The sequence below is a fragment of the Heliangelus exortis genome, chromosome 5 (genome assembly GCF_036169615.1).
Source record: "Heliangelus exortis chromosome 5, bHelExo1.hap1, whole genome shotgun sequence".
Taxonomy (NCBI): domain Eukaryota; kingdom Metazoa; phylum Chordata; class Aves; order Apodiformes; family Trochilidae; genus Heliangelus; species Heliangelus exortis.
The window spans coordinates 10,575,824-10,589,542 of record NC_092426.1 but is presented as its reverse complement, the minus strand read 5'-3'; the positions used below and the strand labels follow the sequence as shown (position 1 = coordinate 10,589,542).

The following is a 13,719-nucleotide window of genomic DNA, read 5'->3' as shown; positions in this document are numbered from 1 at the left end:
AAACTTGTACCCTCATCGCTGGAGAAATCCAGACTGTGTGCAGTCCTATCAGCCAGTCCAGAACAGCTGAGCGATCTTGAACAAGTGATGGGAACATTTAAGACATTGGTTTTGGATTGTCTTTCTGATCTTTGGTTCACAGCATCATTTCAAAAACTGCAGTTGTCTTGACAGCTGAGCAAGCCTCTTGCTGGGGACAGCAGCAAAGGCGGGAGAGAGAGAGGAGAAACGAAAGCAGAGAAGCGGGATGAGGGAAAAAACAGCACTCAAGGAAGGAATTAGGCAGTGCGAGCCAAGCTTCACATTTTAGGGTCTTGTGAGGAGAGAGCCCGAGCTAGAGATGTTTGGTTTTTCAGGGCAGGTTGGTGTGGGCGTTACAGAGATCCGGGGGATGAGGACCGAAGCGGGTCAGGATGGTTTTCGGGACGCGGGGAGATGCTGTAAGCGGCAACTATGACGCAAAGCCTGTCCGTTCAGGATCGCGCATCCAACTGTTCCTCCCTAGTGATCCCTCGATAAACAACGTCCGAAAAGGATGGTGACCTCATCTCACTGAAATTAGCCAAACACCACATTTCTCCGTGTTCAGCTCCGCACATTCCTTTCGGCCCCGGCTCCCAGCCCCATCGCTGCACCCGAAGCTCCGAACCCCCCCCTGTGCGGCAGCTCCTCCAACCCACCCCGGCCCCCGCTGCCGCCTGCTCCGGCTCAGCCCCACCCCCGGCGCTGGCTGAGACCCCCCCTCTCCCGGCTCCGGTTGAGCCCCCCCCGCTCCTGCGCCAAAGCTTCCTCTCCCCCTCCCCTCCCGACACAGCACGGGGAGGCGGCGGGGAAGCCGCAGACCGCTGCTCCGCTCACAGCGAAGTCGCAGGTACCGGCCGGGCATCTGCCCTGATCAGGACACCGCGGTACAAGCGCAGCCCGATACAGACGTTTATTAAGCCCGGCCGCCCGGAGCGACAGGTTCTGTTGGGTGTCAGCATCACCCGCCTTTCCCCGCTGCCGGGAGGGCCACCTGAGGATGGAGGACGGGTGCATCTCGCACCTCCGGGACTCCGGGGAAGGGAACCCCCTGCCCGCCGTCCGGTGACTCGGGGTTGCCACCTAGGGCCGGCAGCTCTCGGCCTGCAGCCAACCCGGGCTCCTCTGAGGCGCTCGGCCTCTACGGGGGGCGAGTGGCTCTGGTTCTCTATTATTTCCTGATCTTTTCCAGACTCTTCTCCCCCTTCTCTCCCTCCTCCCGCGGTTTCTTTCTCCCTCCCCTTTTCCCCACTGGCATTTTTCTTTTCGTTTGTTTGTTTGTTTGTTTTAAATAAAGGCTATTGTTCGACGCGACCCTTTAAGTGGGGTTGCTCGTACCTCCCTCGGGGCGGAGAGGGAAAGGCAAGCTGCCCTCCGCCTCGCCGACCCCTCTCTCCCGGAGCTCCGTGTCCCGGCGCCATCCCTTCCCCAGCGCTCCCGCCCTTCCCCCAGCGCTCTGACGGTTGGGCCGCCCTCAGGCCGAGCCCCCGCAGCGGCGGGACGAGCCCGGGCACGGTTCCTCCAGCACCATCCCCCCGCCCCGAGCGGTGCAGCGCTGCCTTCGCACAGCCCACCCCGCTGCCCCTGCTACGCTTGCGGGGCGCCGGCAGGCGCCGGGCAGGATGGACTGGCTCGCCTAAGCGGGGAGCGCGGGGCCCCTTCCACCCCAGCTTGAGCCCGCGGCGGGGGGGGGTTACGGCAGCATCAGGTGCAGCCCAAGGGCCGGGCCTGCCTCGCCCGCCTGCCCCGGCTCCCGCCTGCGCGCTGAGCGGCTCGGCTGGGCCCGCCCCTCGGTGTTGTGAGGAGGAGCCGTGAGAGCAGCGGGCTTCGCCGGGGATTTCCAGCCTGAGCGGGCGGGAGAGGAAGCGTGGGGCGGGGGGAGACGGCGCAGAGCGGCCGGGACTTTCCGTCGGGCTGGCGGTCGCTTTCGCCGGGCTCCAGCTGCCTCCCGCCGCCCCTCTCCCCTCACACGCTCGCAGGTAGGGCGTCCGCGGGGCTCGGCGCGCCCCGGGGAAGCTGCGCGGTGCGATGCGGCGGCGAAAGGGGAGGGGGGAGAGCGCTTTACTGCCGCCGTGGCGGCGGCTCCGGCTTCGGGCTCCGTCACCGGCTGGGCTCGCCTGCCCGCATTGAGGTTCCCGAGACAGAGGGACAGGGCTGGGCGGGCGGCCAGAGCTGGGGGGTACTGCCGCGGAGCAGACGGGGGGCAAAGCGGCGGCGCGGAGCTGATACGAGGCATCTGCTACCAGGCAGGGGCCGAGCGCGCTTCACCCGCAGCCTGTTGCCGGGACCTTGGCGGCGGCTGGTGCCCGGGGATAGAGCAGCCTTCGGCGGGGGCTTTGTGGACGCACTGCCCGGACGCACTCGCACTCCAGGGCTTTACAGGTGCCCCCTTTTCACTTATTTCTGCCTCTCCTCTTTCCCACTCCCCAGACCTCTCCTCTCCGCCCCGCCGTGTGTGTGTGTGTGTGTGTGTGTGTGTGTGTATGTATGTGTGAGTGTATGTCGGGGAGGGATGAGGAGGCCGGCCGGAGCGGAGCCGGGCGGGCGGCGCGGCGGCGCTTGCGGCGTTTGATGTGTCGTTTGAATGCAGAAGCATCGCTCCGCTGCTGGCTCCCTCCGTATGCAGTGCTGGGGGCGGGCCGACAGCCTTTAAAGGGGCACTGCCGGCAGCCAGCTGCCGCGCTGGGTGCCGAGCGCCGGGGCCCCCCGCAACTTTGCACCTCCCGAGGCTGCCCTCTGTGGCGGCTCCGGCTCCTTCGGCTCCGGTGGCCCCTCGGCTCCCCTGCCCCCTCGGCTCCCCTGCCATGGGGCCCGCGGCGGTGGGCGCCGGGGAGAATCCTTCGCCGTTGGTACGGAGCTGCCCCTGGTCGGTGCGGAAGGAGTTATATTTTCATAAAGTCTGTCTGCCTAGAACAGCCCTGCGCTATAAGCCTGTCTGCCTGCCGTGAGCGGAGAGAGAAAAAGTGTTTTGTTTTCACGCCATTCATTTTACGCGCTGGTTCCAGCATTCGCGTTTTAGTGCGTTAAACTAATTACCGTCTTGTAGGTTAGAAAAAATAACGAGTGTTTAAAAGTTTATACTGAGTCATTCCTCTGCAGATGAACCTATGACTGACTCATAATCTCAGAACTGCAGCGCCCTGTGAAATAGGAAGGTAAGGCATTTACATCTTGGTTTATATATCTCTTTAAGCGTCTGGGATCTGAATTATCTGCGGAAAAGCAAGATAAACGGTATTAGTGCTAAGAGGTGTAGTGTCATGTTCTGCCCATCTGAGCTTGTGTGTTGCAAGAAAGACTGTGCACCTCTGCTTCTCTACCATGCGTTAGGACATTTTTTTGTCTTTTTCTGTTTCTGTATGAGTACAATGTGGGAAGTACCAATGATACAATTACAAATTTGCAGTTTCCTAGGGTCAGTGACTTTTCTGGCTCGTCAAGATATAACTAAGCCTTGTGTATTGTAATTCATTAATTGTTATTTTTTCAACAGAACTATGTTTTTTCTTTGCCAGGTTTGTCCTGTACAATGCATGGTAGCATTACTATGCATGAATCAGGACTTGCATTTGTAAACCAAAAAGGAGTTTAGTGTATGACGTGAAGGCATATTAGTGGTGTTTGCCTTAGACAAGTGAAATAGTATAATTTGAAATAGTTAGTAAAAATCCTTATTTAAAATAAAGACTGACCTACACAGAAGCTTGGTTGATAGTTCTTCTACTAAAGAGATCATAACATACAGCATATGTTGTTCTTTAAAATGAGCCATTTGGCTAGAAGTGTCTATAAATGTATTAATGTAGACCTAAATGTGATTTATTGTGATTAGGGAGGCGTTTTTTGTTTTAAGAAGAGAAATACTTCACATTTGGACTGAATTGGAGTTTTTTATGGCTGGACTGGGAAACCCCTTGTCATAAAGCTTGATAACGGAAACATTGATGTATCATGAGTTTGGGCACTGCAAGCAGCCAGCACTATGAGGTTATAAAAGTTGCTTTGTTCCAGTGTGAAAATGGTAGGTGTTTTACTGAAATACGGCTTGATAAAAAGCTTCCAATAGTAACTGGACCTAGCATATAGCAAGGTAAAGTGCATTCAGTTGCAAAGCAAATCGATTCTAATCAAAAGAGGGTGCCAAATGACTCAGTCTTTATGCTTTCCTGAAGTCCTTCTGCAATTAAGTTTGATGGTACTAATTTTGAGAAGCCATTCTTACATGGATTCAGAGAATTAGATCATTGTGTAAGCATATTTACTGCTCCTACCTTGGAAAACTGTGTAAGATGGCAGTAGTTAGCATCAGTGACAAAAAATTCTTCAGTCTTGGTCCATGCTAATACAGCTTGCCTTCTAAATGTTTTTAAGATACTGTTGTATACTGCTGTATTTTAGATCTCGATGTTGTTCTTGTCCATAATGAAAAGTTTAAGTGAGAGATGAGGAAACTGTTCTATTAGTAGGTATGGCAATGCTGAAAATAAGAAAAGCCACATATCTTCATTTCTAACTTCTGTTGCTAAACCACTGGAACATAAATACATTGATAAGTAGATTATCATAGTTCTGCAGATGAAAAGGCAGTTTAAAAATAGCCATGACTTAAATCTACTCCAGTATCCTAAACTGACTTTGTACGAAAAGATATTGCAAGAATAATACATTTTGATCTCTGATATCTTAGATGATGCAATAACTGGATTTCATTAGGTTTTTTTTTAATTATTATTATAGTGTTTCTTCATTGAAGGTGCTGACTCTTATGATGTCTGAAGATTGCTCATTACACCTTGGTTTTAGATGTCTGTGTTCTTGTGCACAGTTCCTTTAAAGAATTGCCAAGGCTTTTTTTTTTTTTTTTTTTTTTAATGCCTGTGGGTGGGTACTTTCTGAATGTGATGCTTGTATTTGAAACCTCCTGGCATTTTTGGCTTATGGCTCAGGCACACCAAAAGCGGTGGGAGAGAGTGAAATTGGAGATTTCAAGATGTGGTATGGGGAAAAGAGGCCAAGGGAGGGTGAGTTGTGTATTTCTGTGCAACAGAATAAACATGTGATTGTCACACGGGACATAGTGCTATAGTCATGCTAAGTTTTACCTTTACTTTTTAATCTGTGGTGATGAAGTGGTGACATGAAGCTAGAGCCCTGTAGAGCTAACAAAGATACAATATAACTGGTCCCAGCTTTCCCTTCTATTGTAAATGAATAGTTTAAAGTCACTATATTTTTGTTTTTACAAAGCACAATTACATTTCATTTTTTTCTATGGCTTCTTTTAAGGTAGAAAGAGAAATTACTAGACAATTGGAAGTAAAAGGGGAGCAACTTATAATGAAAGATCATTAGGTATCTGCAAGGTAGGAAGAGGTACTATCTAGCCTCTTTTTGTAGGGGCAGATAAGAGAAAAGGAAATAAAACCAAAAAGCCATTAGACAGTATACAGAAGAAAGATCTGAGAACTTGGGGAGAAAATAAGTCAAAAGATTATTTGGTATTGGGAACTGTTTATATCTGTAAAGACTATGTATGTGTAGTCTTTGAAGATGGGGTTTTTTTTCATCCTGGAAATCTTTTCTGTTTGAGCACTGACAGCACAATATTGTTGCTGCTGTGACTTCAGTTGCTACTGACTATTGGCTTTGTAACTAGGTTAACAGGGCGAGTGCCTCTAAAATTATATACAACAATAGGTCACTAATCCTCTCCACCCCCCAAAAATGTTAAGCCTTTGATTTCCACACTGTTGTTGTTCCCTGCTGCTTTACTTTACATATGTGTGATTTTCAGTGTCATTCCAAGTTCTCTGGTTTGTCTTGTCAAGAGCAGCATGGGAAACAAAGTCTCAACATGTTTGGATGTGGAAGTTCAGAACTGGTCATGTATGATGGCAGCCATCCCTGGCTTCCTCCTGCTGAAAATTGGGGTTTTATATTCTTTAACATCAAGACTGAATTTTTGTAGACTGCAGACATCAGAAATGGGCATAGTGAGAATGTTTTAAGTTGGACTTAGTTGTTTCATGGTTTCAGTATTATTTTATGCAGTGTCATATAATGAACGTTTATGGAATAGATTTCTCTGATGTGCAAAGGAAACATTGTGTAGATTATTCATGATGATAGAAATGCTAAAAATTCTGTGGTTTAAATGCTTCAAAGCTAATATTTTATTTCACATACTGCATATGTCACTAATACTTCAGTCAAAAACATAATCAAAAGAAGTAATGAAACTTCTACTTTATATACTTTAATAATGACTGTATGGAAGTTCATCAGAAAAATTTAACTTGGAGTAATACTGAACTTTTGTCTGATTTTATGATTTCTGCAATAATATTAAAAACATATTTTTATAAACAAAGATATGTCTGCTCAAGACAAGCTCAGAATGCTACAAGTCATTACAGCTTTCTTAGGCATCTAGCAAAAAGAGCTATTTTGGTTTAGGCTGTCTTGAAAAGTATGTTGTGGATGCTAATGTGATAAGAAGTGCTTTCCTGGCTGCCACTTTGTTCCTGCAAGCTTTGACATCTATTCAAGAAGAGAAGATGGTCCACTGAAGATACCAGTGTAAAACTAGGAGACCTGAAGGCTATTTTTTTTTTTTGTTTTTTTCATTCCTGTTGGTGTATGTGTGTACCTTAGGTCATCCAGTTAGGGCAAAACCTTCAAAGGGCTTTGTTGCAGAGATGAGTGATGTGATGTCATGCTCAAGTCCCAGGGGCAGAAGGGGGATTCCAGTCCAAGTTTCCTACTTCCCTGGGGAGTATTCTCATCATCAGCCACAGGCCATTTAAGAGTAGTGTCACTTCCTTCTCTTGAAACTCTTCTGCTATGCTAGGAATAATGAAAACTCAGTGTCCCTGAGAAACAGAGCAGGAAGAGGCATGATGTCTCAATCAGGTGGTTAGGACAGTTACCAGGATGGGGAAAAACCTAGAGTCTGCTGATGCTTCTTCCACTCCTGTTCTGTTCATTGTTTTCTGGTGCACTGTAACTTGATGTTGAGATGTTTCCTTGAGCATAGATGGTGTGCTGGGGAAGTGTTCTGACACTTGGATGATGCTAGGGTTAGGTGGTAGCTGACTAAGAATTCTGAGAATAACTTTGATGCAGCTAGTGCCGTTTGTGAGTCTGGCTCCATATACAGGCTGTTTCCCTGATTTCCAATAAAATGGGAATTGTGGTGCTTTCCTGCACTCTGAGGACATAAAAATGATGAGGTGCTGAGACCCAGCAGGACAGTTTAAATGTCACCTGTTGATAAGTGAAATGAATTGCAAGTGCTGTGTAGAGGCATCCTGCTCTGTCTCCAGTACAATCTTCACCATCAGCACTGTGGGGCAGGAAACAGTGTTTGCTTTATACTCTTCCAATATTGCATACAGCTCATGTACAGTGTGCTGTGTGAAGCTGAGTGTGCATGATGGAATTTGTCAGTGGTGGCTGTACCTATACTTGTTCCCAACTTTCTACTCTGGATGTTTTGAAAAGTAGCATGGTTTTTTTATTCTATGGAACCAGCTTACATGGTAAATGTGCCTAAAATAACTTTATAACAGCAAAGCCCAGCTCATAAACCAAATTTTGGCAATGTGAGTTGATGTAATTTTGTATGCTTATCTATGTACTTGAGAGAGGGAGATAAGTAGAACAGTTAACTGGAGTTTTTTTTAATGGAGATGGTGTGTACTGTACCTCTTTGACTATGTCTGTCTTTCTGCAGAGAGGAGCCTTCTGAATGTAGGCTTCCTTGAGTGTTGTAGCTTCTATTTATTTAATGGCTTTCAGATATGTCTTGATTTTGTATGAGAAGTATGCCCTTACAATTTTTGTTCAACTGATTTTAATCTCCTTTAAACTACCCCCAATGACTCCTCTTGCTGTGTTTTTTGCTCTTCACGTACTAATGGAACACTCTTGTCCATGCTGTGCTTCTCTTCCATCTTAAGTTGTTTGGCCAGTATAAGTGCTCTTAATTTCTCTAGCTGGTTCTTTTGATTCTTAGAAGTGGGTTATTTTATTTATGTCAGATCTATCATAATTTTAATTTGTTAAGGGATGACTTATTTCAAGGTGGTTTCATCCTTGCATTGGAGCCAAGTGACTGCATTTCCCCCCTTCACTTCCATTTACATCACTTTTCTCTTCAAATACTTGTTTCTAGGCTTGTACTTAGTTTCTTGCTTCTGGCTAATATTTTTTTTTTTTTCCTGCAAATCCACTTTTCTTTGACCTCTCTGTAGCTATCTACTTCTTTGGTTCCCTACTCACCCCACCTCCCGCTCTAGGTGAATTAACAGGCTCTTCGTTTCCAGGTCACTAAAGACAGTCCACAACGTCCCCTGCTATTGTCTGAAGTACATGTCTTTAAATTTTCACTTGCTCTCTTCATTCCATCCTTTTCACTGTCCTTTTTTCTATTCAACACAACATCCATTGAGAGAGGAGCATTGTGCTTTTTGCCTGGGAATGTTTTTATTGTAACAACTGTTGTGGTTGAACCTGATTAGGATACCAGTTCTACATTCAGATGGAGCCAAAGGTAAAGTGCTTGTGATTGTAAAATGACACATTCTTAGAATGCTTCCATTTGGCTGACAGTTTGAATAGAAGGAAGTTGGATACCTAAATAAAGGAAGGCTGCTGGGTTGTGTATGCTCATCTCTGGCAGTTTTGGAACCTTTTAATGCAGTGGTATTTTCATTACTTTCCAAAACTCAGCATTTTAGGGAGGCCAAGGGAAAGGATTAGAGCAAACATCATTTGAAGTTAATAATATGTATTATTACTTCAAGTCAGCAATATATTCTCTACTTTCCATCAGGAGTTGAGTCATGTTTCTGTCTACTTAGCCTGAGCATGCTGTATTTCAGCTTAGTGAATATGTCTTGCTACTCACCTATGGCATTGATATGTAGTGGAAATACCAATGGATCCTGTGCTGTAGTCAGCTAGTAGATAGTAGATACTGCTTTAGAGTTGCTTATATTGTTTGGTAGTTCATTTGTTTGGGGTTTTATTGTAGTTGGTTTTTTTTTATCTGTCTTGTAGCAAGGTACTTTGACACTTTTTTTGAGCATGTGCTAAAGAATGCTTTTGGCAGTCTTTGGGAAGATTGAACAAGTTTATTATGTTGTGTACTATACTTCATCAACCATTTTTTCAATATTTGTGCCTGTAAATTTCCCTTATTCCTCTTTCATTCTTACAAATTCCTAAAATCTTCACTTTCATTTTGAAAATGCAACTTTCTATATTTTGGCTGGTAAGGCTTTGAAGGAGTTTTGGGGGATTTACTCTCATTTTTGTGTGTTTTTTTTGGTGGTGGCTTTTTTTTTTTATTGTTGGGTTAAAAATAAAAAAGACTTAGGACAAACAAACAAATATTCACTCACTGTGATCTGTATATTTTTGCTGAGGAGATTCTCTCCAAATAGATGAGGAAGAAGCTTGGAATTGTCCTGCTTGTATAAAAATAAAGCTGTTACTACATATAGCCAAAGTATGAGGCTATAATTTCACACAATTTCTTACTAAGCCTCTCTTTTATATGAGCTCCCAATGTATTAGTTGACTGTTCTGGGATGAGATAGGGCAGATAGACTTTGAACTATACATAAAAAGGCTGTTATTCCAGAACAAGAGTGTCCATATGTTGGGTTAATTGGAAAGGTTCATAGTTGAACCCTTACTTGCGATGCTGTGGTTTATATAAAGAACAAGGAGAAAATAATGCAGTGAGAAAGGGTATTACTGCTTCTAGATCCATTTCATACATAATTTCTGTCAGTTTTTTAACATGAGAAAATGTTGATGAGAAATAGTGGAAGTTGGTGTTTATGATAATTTGCTTCCCATCTCTCATATTTTGTAGCAGAAGTGCAACCTGAAGATGTCTTGGAATGTTTAACTGCATCTTAAGCAGGTTTAGGCAGTGACTTTTGTTGCTATGGTTAAGGTCCAGGTTTGTCAACATTCCTGATGCTTCAGAGGTACTGACATCTCTGTTTTGCTTTCAGAGGGAAAATTTAAATGTGCTTAAGGTAGTGTTAGTTTTAAGATGGCATTGCTTCACAGTTACCATTAAAACAATAAAACAAAAAAAAGGAAGTATTTTTAATTAAAATCTTATCTCCTGGTTAAAAAAACCCTCTAATGTTGTACTTAATAAATCTGTGTGGGAATGTAATGTCTATGGTGAGAATAGGAGTGTCTGATAGTTGTCTATGGAAAAATTATTTGGCTTCTCTTATGGCTAATCAGATTTTATTGAGTATTAAATAGGCCATGTGTCAAAGTATCTGTTGTTAACACCTCCAAAATAAGATGTTTGTCCTGTTAAAGAAGGAGAAAAATTGCTGAGCTCTCCATTAGATGGTGCTGCTGGGACTGAAATATTTATATACTTAATGGAAGCAGGTTTCTGCCTAAAACTGTTTTCATGGCTGTATTTTAAATTTTTTTTTATTTTAAAAGGAATTATCTTTATTAAAATATTTTCCAAAGGTGGGGATATTTGCTAAGATAGGTTGGGAGGTTTTTGTTTTTTTTTATTTCCTTCAGTAAGTAGAGAGGCTGTTTCTATGGAAAGGAGGCATAGAATAAGTAATCATATGCTTTTTGCATGGGTGATTTAGATTTTAGCAGCTGTCTCTGTTTTAGCTCTCATCTGTTTTAAGTGTTGACTCTGTTATGTTCATGCCATACTGTTATGCAGATGAGTACACTGCATTATTACATAAATTCACTGTCAAGAAATACTTGATTTAAGAATCCAGAAATTATGTAGACTCACCATTGAAACATGAATTTAGTATTTGAGTTCCTGTCTTCTGGTTGACCCCTCTCCAGTAGCATTTCCTTTTGAAGAGCAGTGTTTTATCTTAATGATAGCATTCTTTTGTCTGAGCCCTGACTGACAAGTAGTTTAAAAACAACAACTTAAGGGAACAAAGATGGTGCCTGCACAGAGGGGCACTGAGTACCACCTTAGAAGATGTGGGTCATCCTAGGTGGTCTGAACTTGTTGCTCCAGAATTGTGCAGTCTTCCATATGACCAAAACTTTAACCTGCTAGTCCTACAGTTGACTTTCTAACCTTGGCCAGGGTAAAAATGCATTGTTGCCACGTGCTGTTAGTTCTCCAAAATCTAGCAGGTTGAAGTAAGAGGCAGAGGGAGGTTTCTCTTTAGTCTTAATAATTCGTTTTTGAATAACTCAAATTGGGAAAGTTGTGAGCTATGTGATAACTGGAGAAATGGACAAGATGTTGTGCAAGAGAACTTGGCCAGGGATGTTTTATCAGTTTGCTAATAATAACTTAAAACTTCCTAATAGTAGCCCTTAAAGGGGCAATTTGCTGATAGTGGTTTTGATGTCATCCAACTGTATGACTTCATATCAAATATGAACTTGGTTCATAACTCAGTTACATGATCAGCTTGCTAAGTGAGGACAAAACCAAAGGTGGAAATGAACCAGACCAAAAGCAAGTCATTCTGGGTCACCTTGAATAGAGAGTCTTGGTTCCAGCATTGTGATAGGACAGTTTATAGGCAGGAGGGTGACAGCATACTGGGCTCTATTAATATATACTTAAAGATTAGCAAAATTTATCTTTTGCTTCTTGCCTCCTACCTTAAGCTGGCTAGGAGACCAGCTTTGTGTTTATAGGCTAAGGCTTGGTAATTAACAGGATTTGTCATTGTATTTTGCTGTGCTTAGATTCTTGATTGAAGAATAGCTATTGTTCTCGTGGCCAAAATGGCATCAACAGCATATCCCACAGGAATGTTGATCAGAGAGGGCATAGTAATGATGCTAAGGGGAGAAGTGACAGTGTATTGTGGTATATTAAGGATGTATATGTTGTGTTTTTATTGTGAAGGAGAGGAGGTTTAGGGAATGTTAAGAACAATATTGTGATAGTCCCATAAAAATGAATGGGATGGTGGAACTTTTGTTTTATAAAAAAACTAAATTAACAAACAATCAAGCATGAGATCTGGGGTAAATGAAGGATTTTATTTCCACAGGTGTCTTTTGAGAAATGTCTATGGGACATGGACTCCCATGCAAGAATTTATTGATGTATGGGAAAGCTCTTGATAATAAATAAGGATGCTTGTCTTGATTTAATGTTGAACAAGAGAGGAAGGAGCTGGGTTTTTTTGAGTTTGGGTTTTTTGGAATTTAGCAAATTCCAAGCATGTACAAATACCTTGACTGCAGTTAGTCACCAGGGCTCAAGCGTCAGAGCCTGTGGCCAAGTATTACATACAGTTAGCAAAACAGGAACAGGAGTGTCTAGTGACTGTTTTAATAATACACATTTTATATGGCACTATTCCCTGTTAGAACTCTCTGAGCCCATATGATACTCCCCTTAAGCTGCTGTTGTCTCTTTGTTCCTCTAGCCTCTGTGCATTTTCCTGTAAATAGAAATGTTTTTAAGGAACCTTTAATGTCTTTATACAAGGAACCACCCTGCATATCCAGATGTTTGTTGCAAGAGGGAAGATTCAGGAATAAAATGGCTGTGAATCGGTAGAGAAGAGTTCAGCTTCCATTGTTCTAAGCTAATGTAAAGTGTTGATCTGTTTTCAATAACTAGGATGGAACTGTGTGGAGACTGGCAGATTCCCAAAGTGGTCAGTCCTCTGTATTGTGGAACTAATTAGCTAGTCCAAATTAGCTAACTTGGGAGAAGCAGGCAGGATGAGAAGTGGCGTCAGGCTGGTGACTTTTCAGGGTTGCTTTAAGTGGTAAAAATGGCTTGCTACCAATATGGAATGAGACAGAAGTGCAGAGGGGAAGTAGATCTTGGAATGTTACACATTTCATATCAGTTACACCAGTGCCTGCAGTTTGCCCAAATGAACTTGTTTCTGTTGGTTGTCTAAACACAGAAGGCTTCAGGGTTGTCTCCAGTCCATACTCAAGACTTGTGGATTGTGGACTGGAGATACAAAGTCTAAGTCAGTGTGTTGGTTGAGAACTCTTAAGTGTTCTTAAACAGTGATACAGGGGGCTTTATCTTCTTACATCCACAGATAGAGGACAGAAGTCTCCATTACAGAAAAAAAAAAAAAGTCTTTCATGCTTGTAGTGATACTCTGTCTGCCTTCATCCTTTCCTTTTTTCCATTCAGCAGAGGACCAAATCAGGGGTTGGACTATAGAACACAGCTGTCTGTGTCTATGTAAGGATTTTTTTTTAATCCATCCTTTGCCTCTGGATTTTTTGCTAGTCTTGTGGGTTTTTTGTATGTTTTGTTTTTTAATAATAAAAAAATTGTGCTTTTTGTGTTTTGGATTACTGTACTGAGGTTCTTCCCTGAACTACATGGAGACAGTGTTAGATGAGAACTACTGAAGCCTCTAAAGCAGTATTTTCCTATATGGATTGAGGAAATTGTTTTCATGGTGTGACCTTAGCTTATGGCAGTAGCTCCACAGGTTCTGATCTCTTCAGGGCTATCTTGCAAAATAGCAGATTAAGCTTGCTCCAGCATGATTTCCAGATGTCTAATGCTGTAGTAAAAGCTGTGCTTACCCTTGCGATTCGAAGTGCAGTAATTGCCTCAGGTGGAAGACCTAGGGCAGACCACAAAACCAATGTTATTGTGGCTGTAGTTTTTTGATAAGGCAGTTTTTTGAGTGCAGCCTGACAGTTCATGAAGAGTGA

The 13,719-nt window shown here is 43.5% G+C and overlaps 2 protein-coding genes across 6 annotated transcripts in view; both read left to right on the top strand.

Annotated features, from left to right (window-relative positions):
* EXOC3L4 (exocyst complex component 3 like 4) overlaps positions 1-13,719 on the top strand; it is a 360,645-nt gene that overhangs the window by 13,524 nt on the left and 333,402 nt on the right. The window lies entirely within an intron of this gene.
* The window catches only part of TRAF3 (TNF receptor associated factor 3), a 66,221-nt gene continuing 54,310 nt past the window's right edge, over positions 1,809-13,719 (top strand). For 2 of the 5 annotated variants that reach the window (XM_071745515.1, XM_071745510.1), the window contains exons 1-3: positions 1,809-2,000; positions 2,268-2,403; positions 3,121-3,176. The gene's annotated coding sequence lies outside the window, so the exon portion shown is untranslated. Of the gene's footprint in view, positions 2,001-2,267; positions 2,404-3,114; positions 3,177-13,719 lie in introns of all 5 variants that reach the window. The other 3 variants (XM_071745509.1, XM_071745511.1, XM_071745513.1) reach the window with 3 other exon arrangements.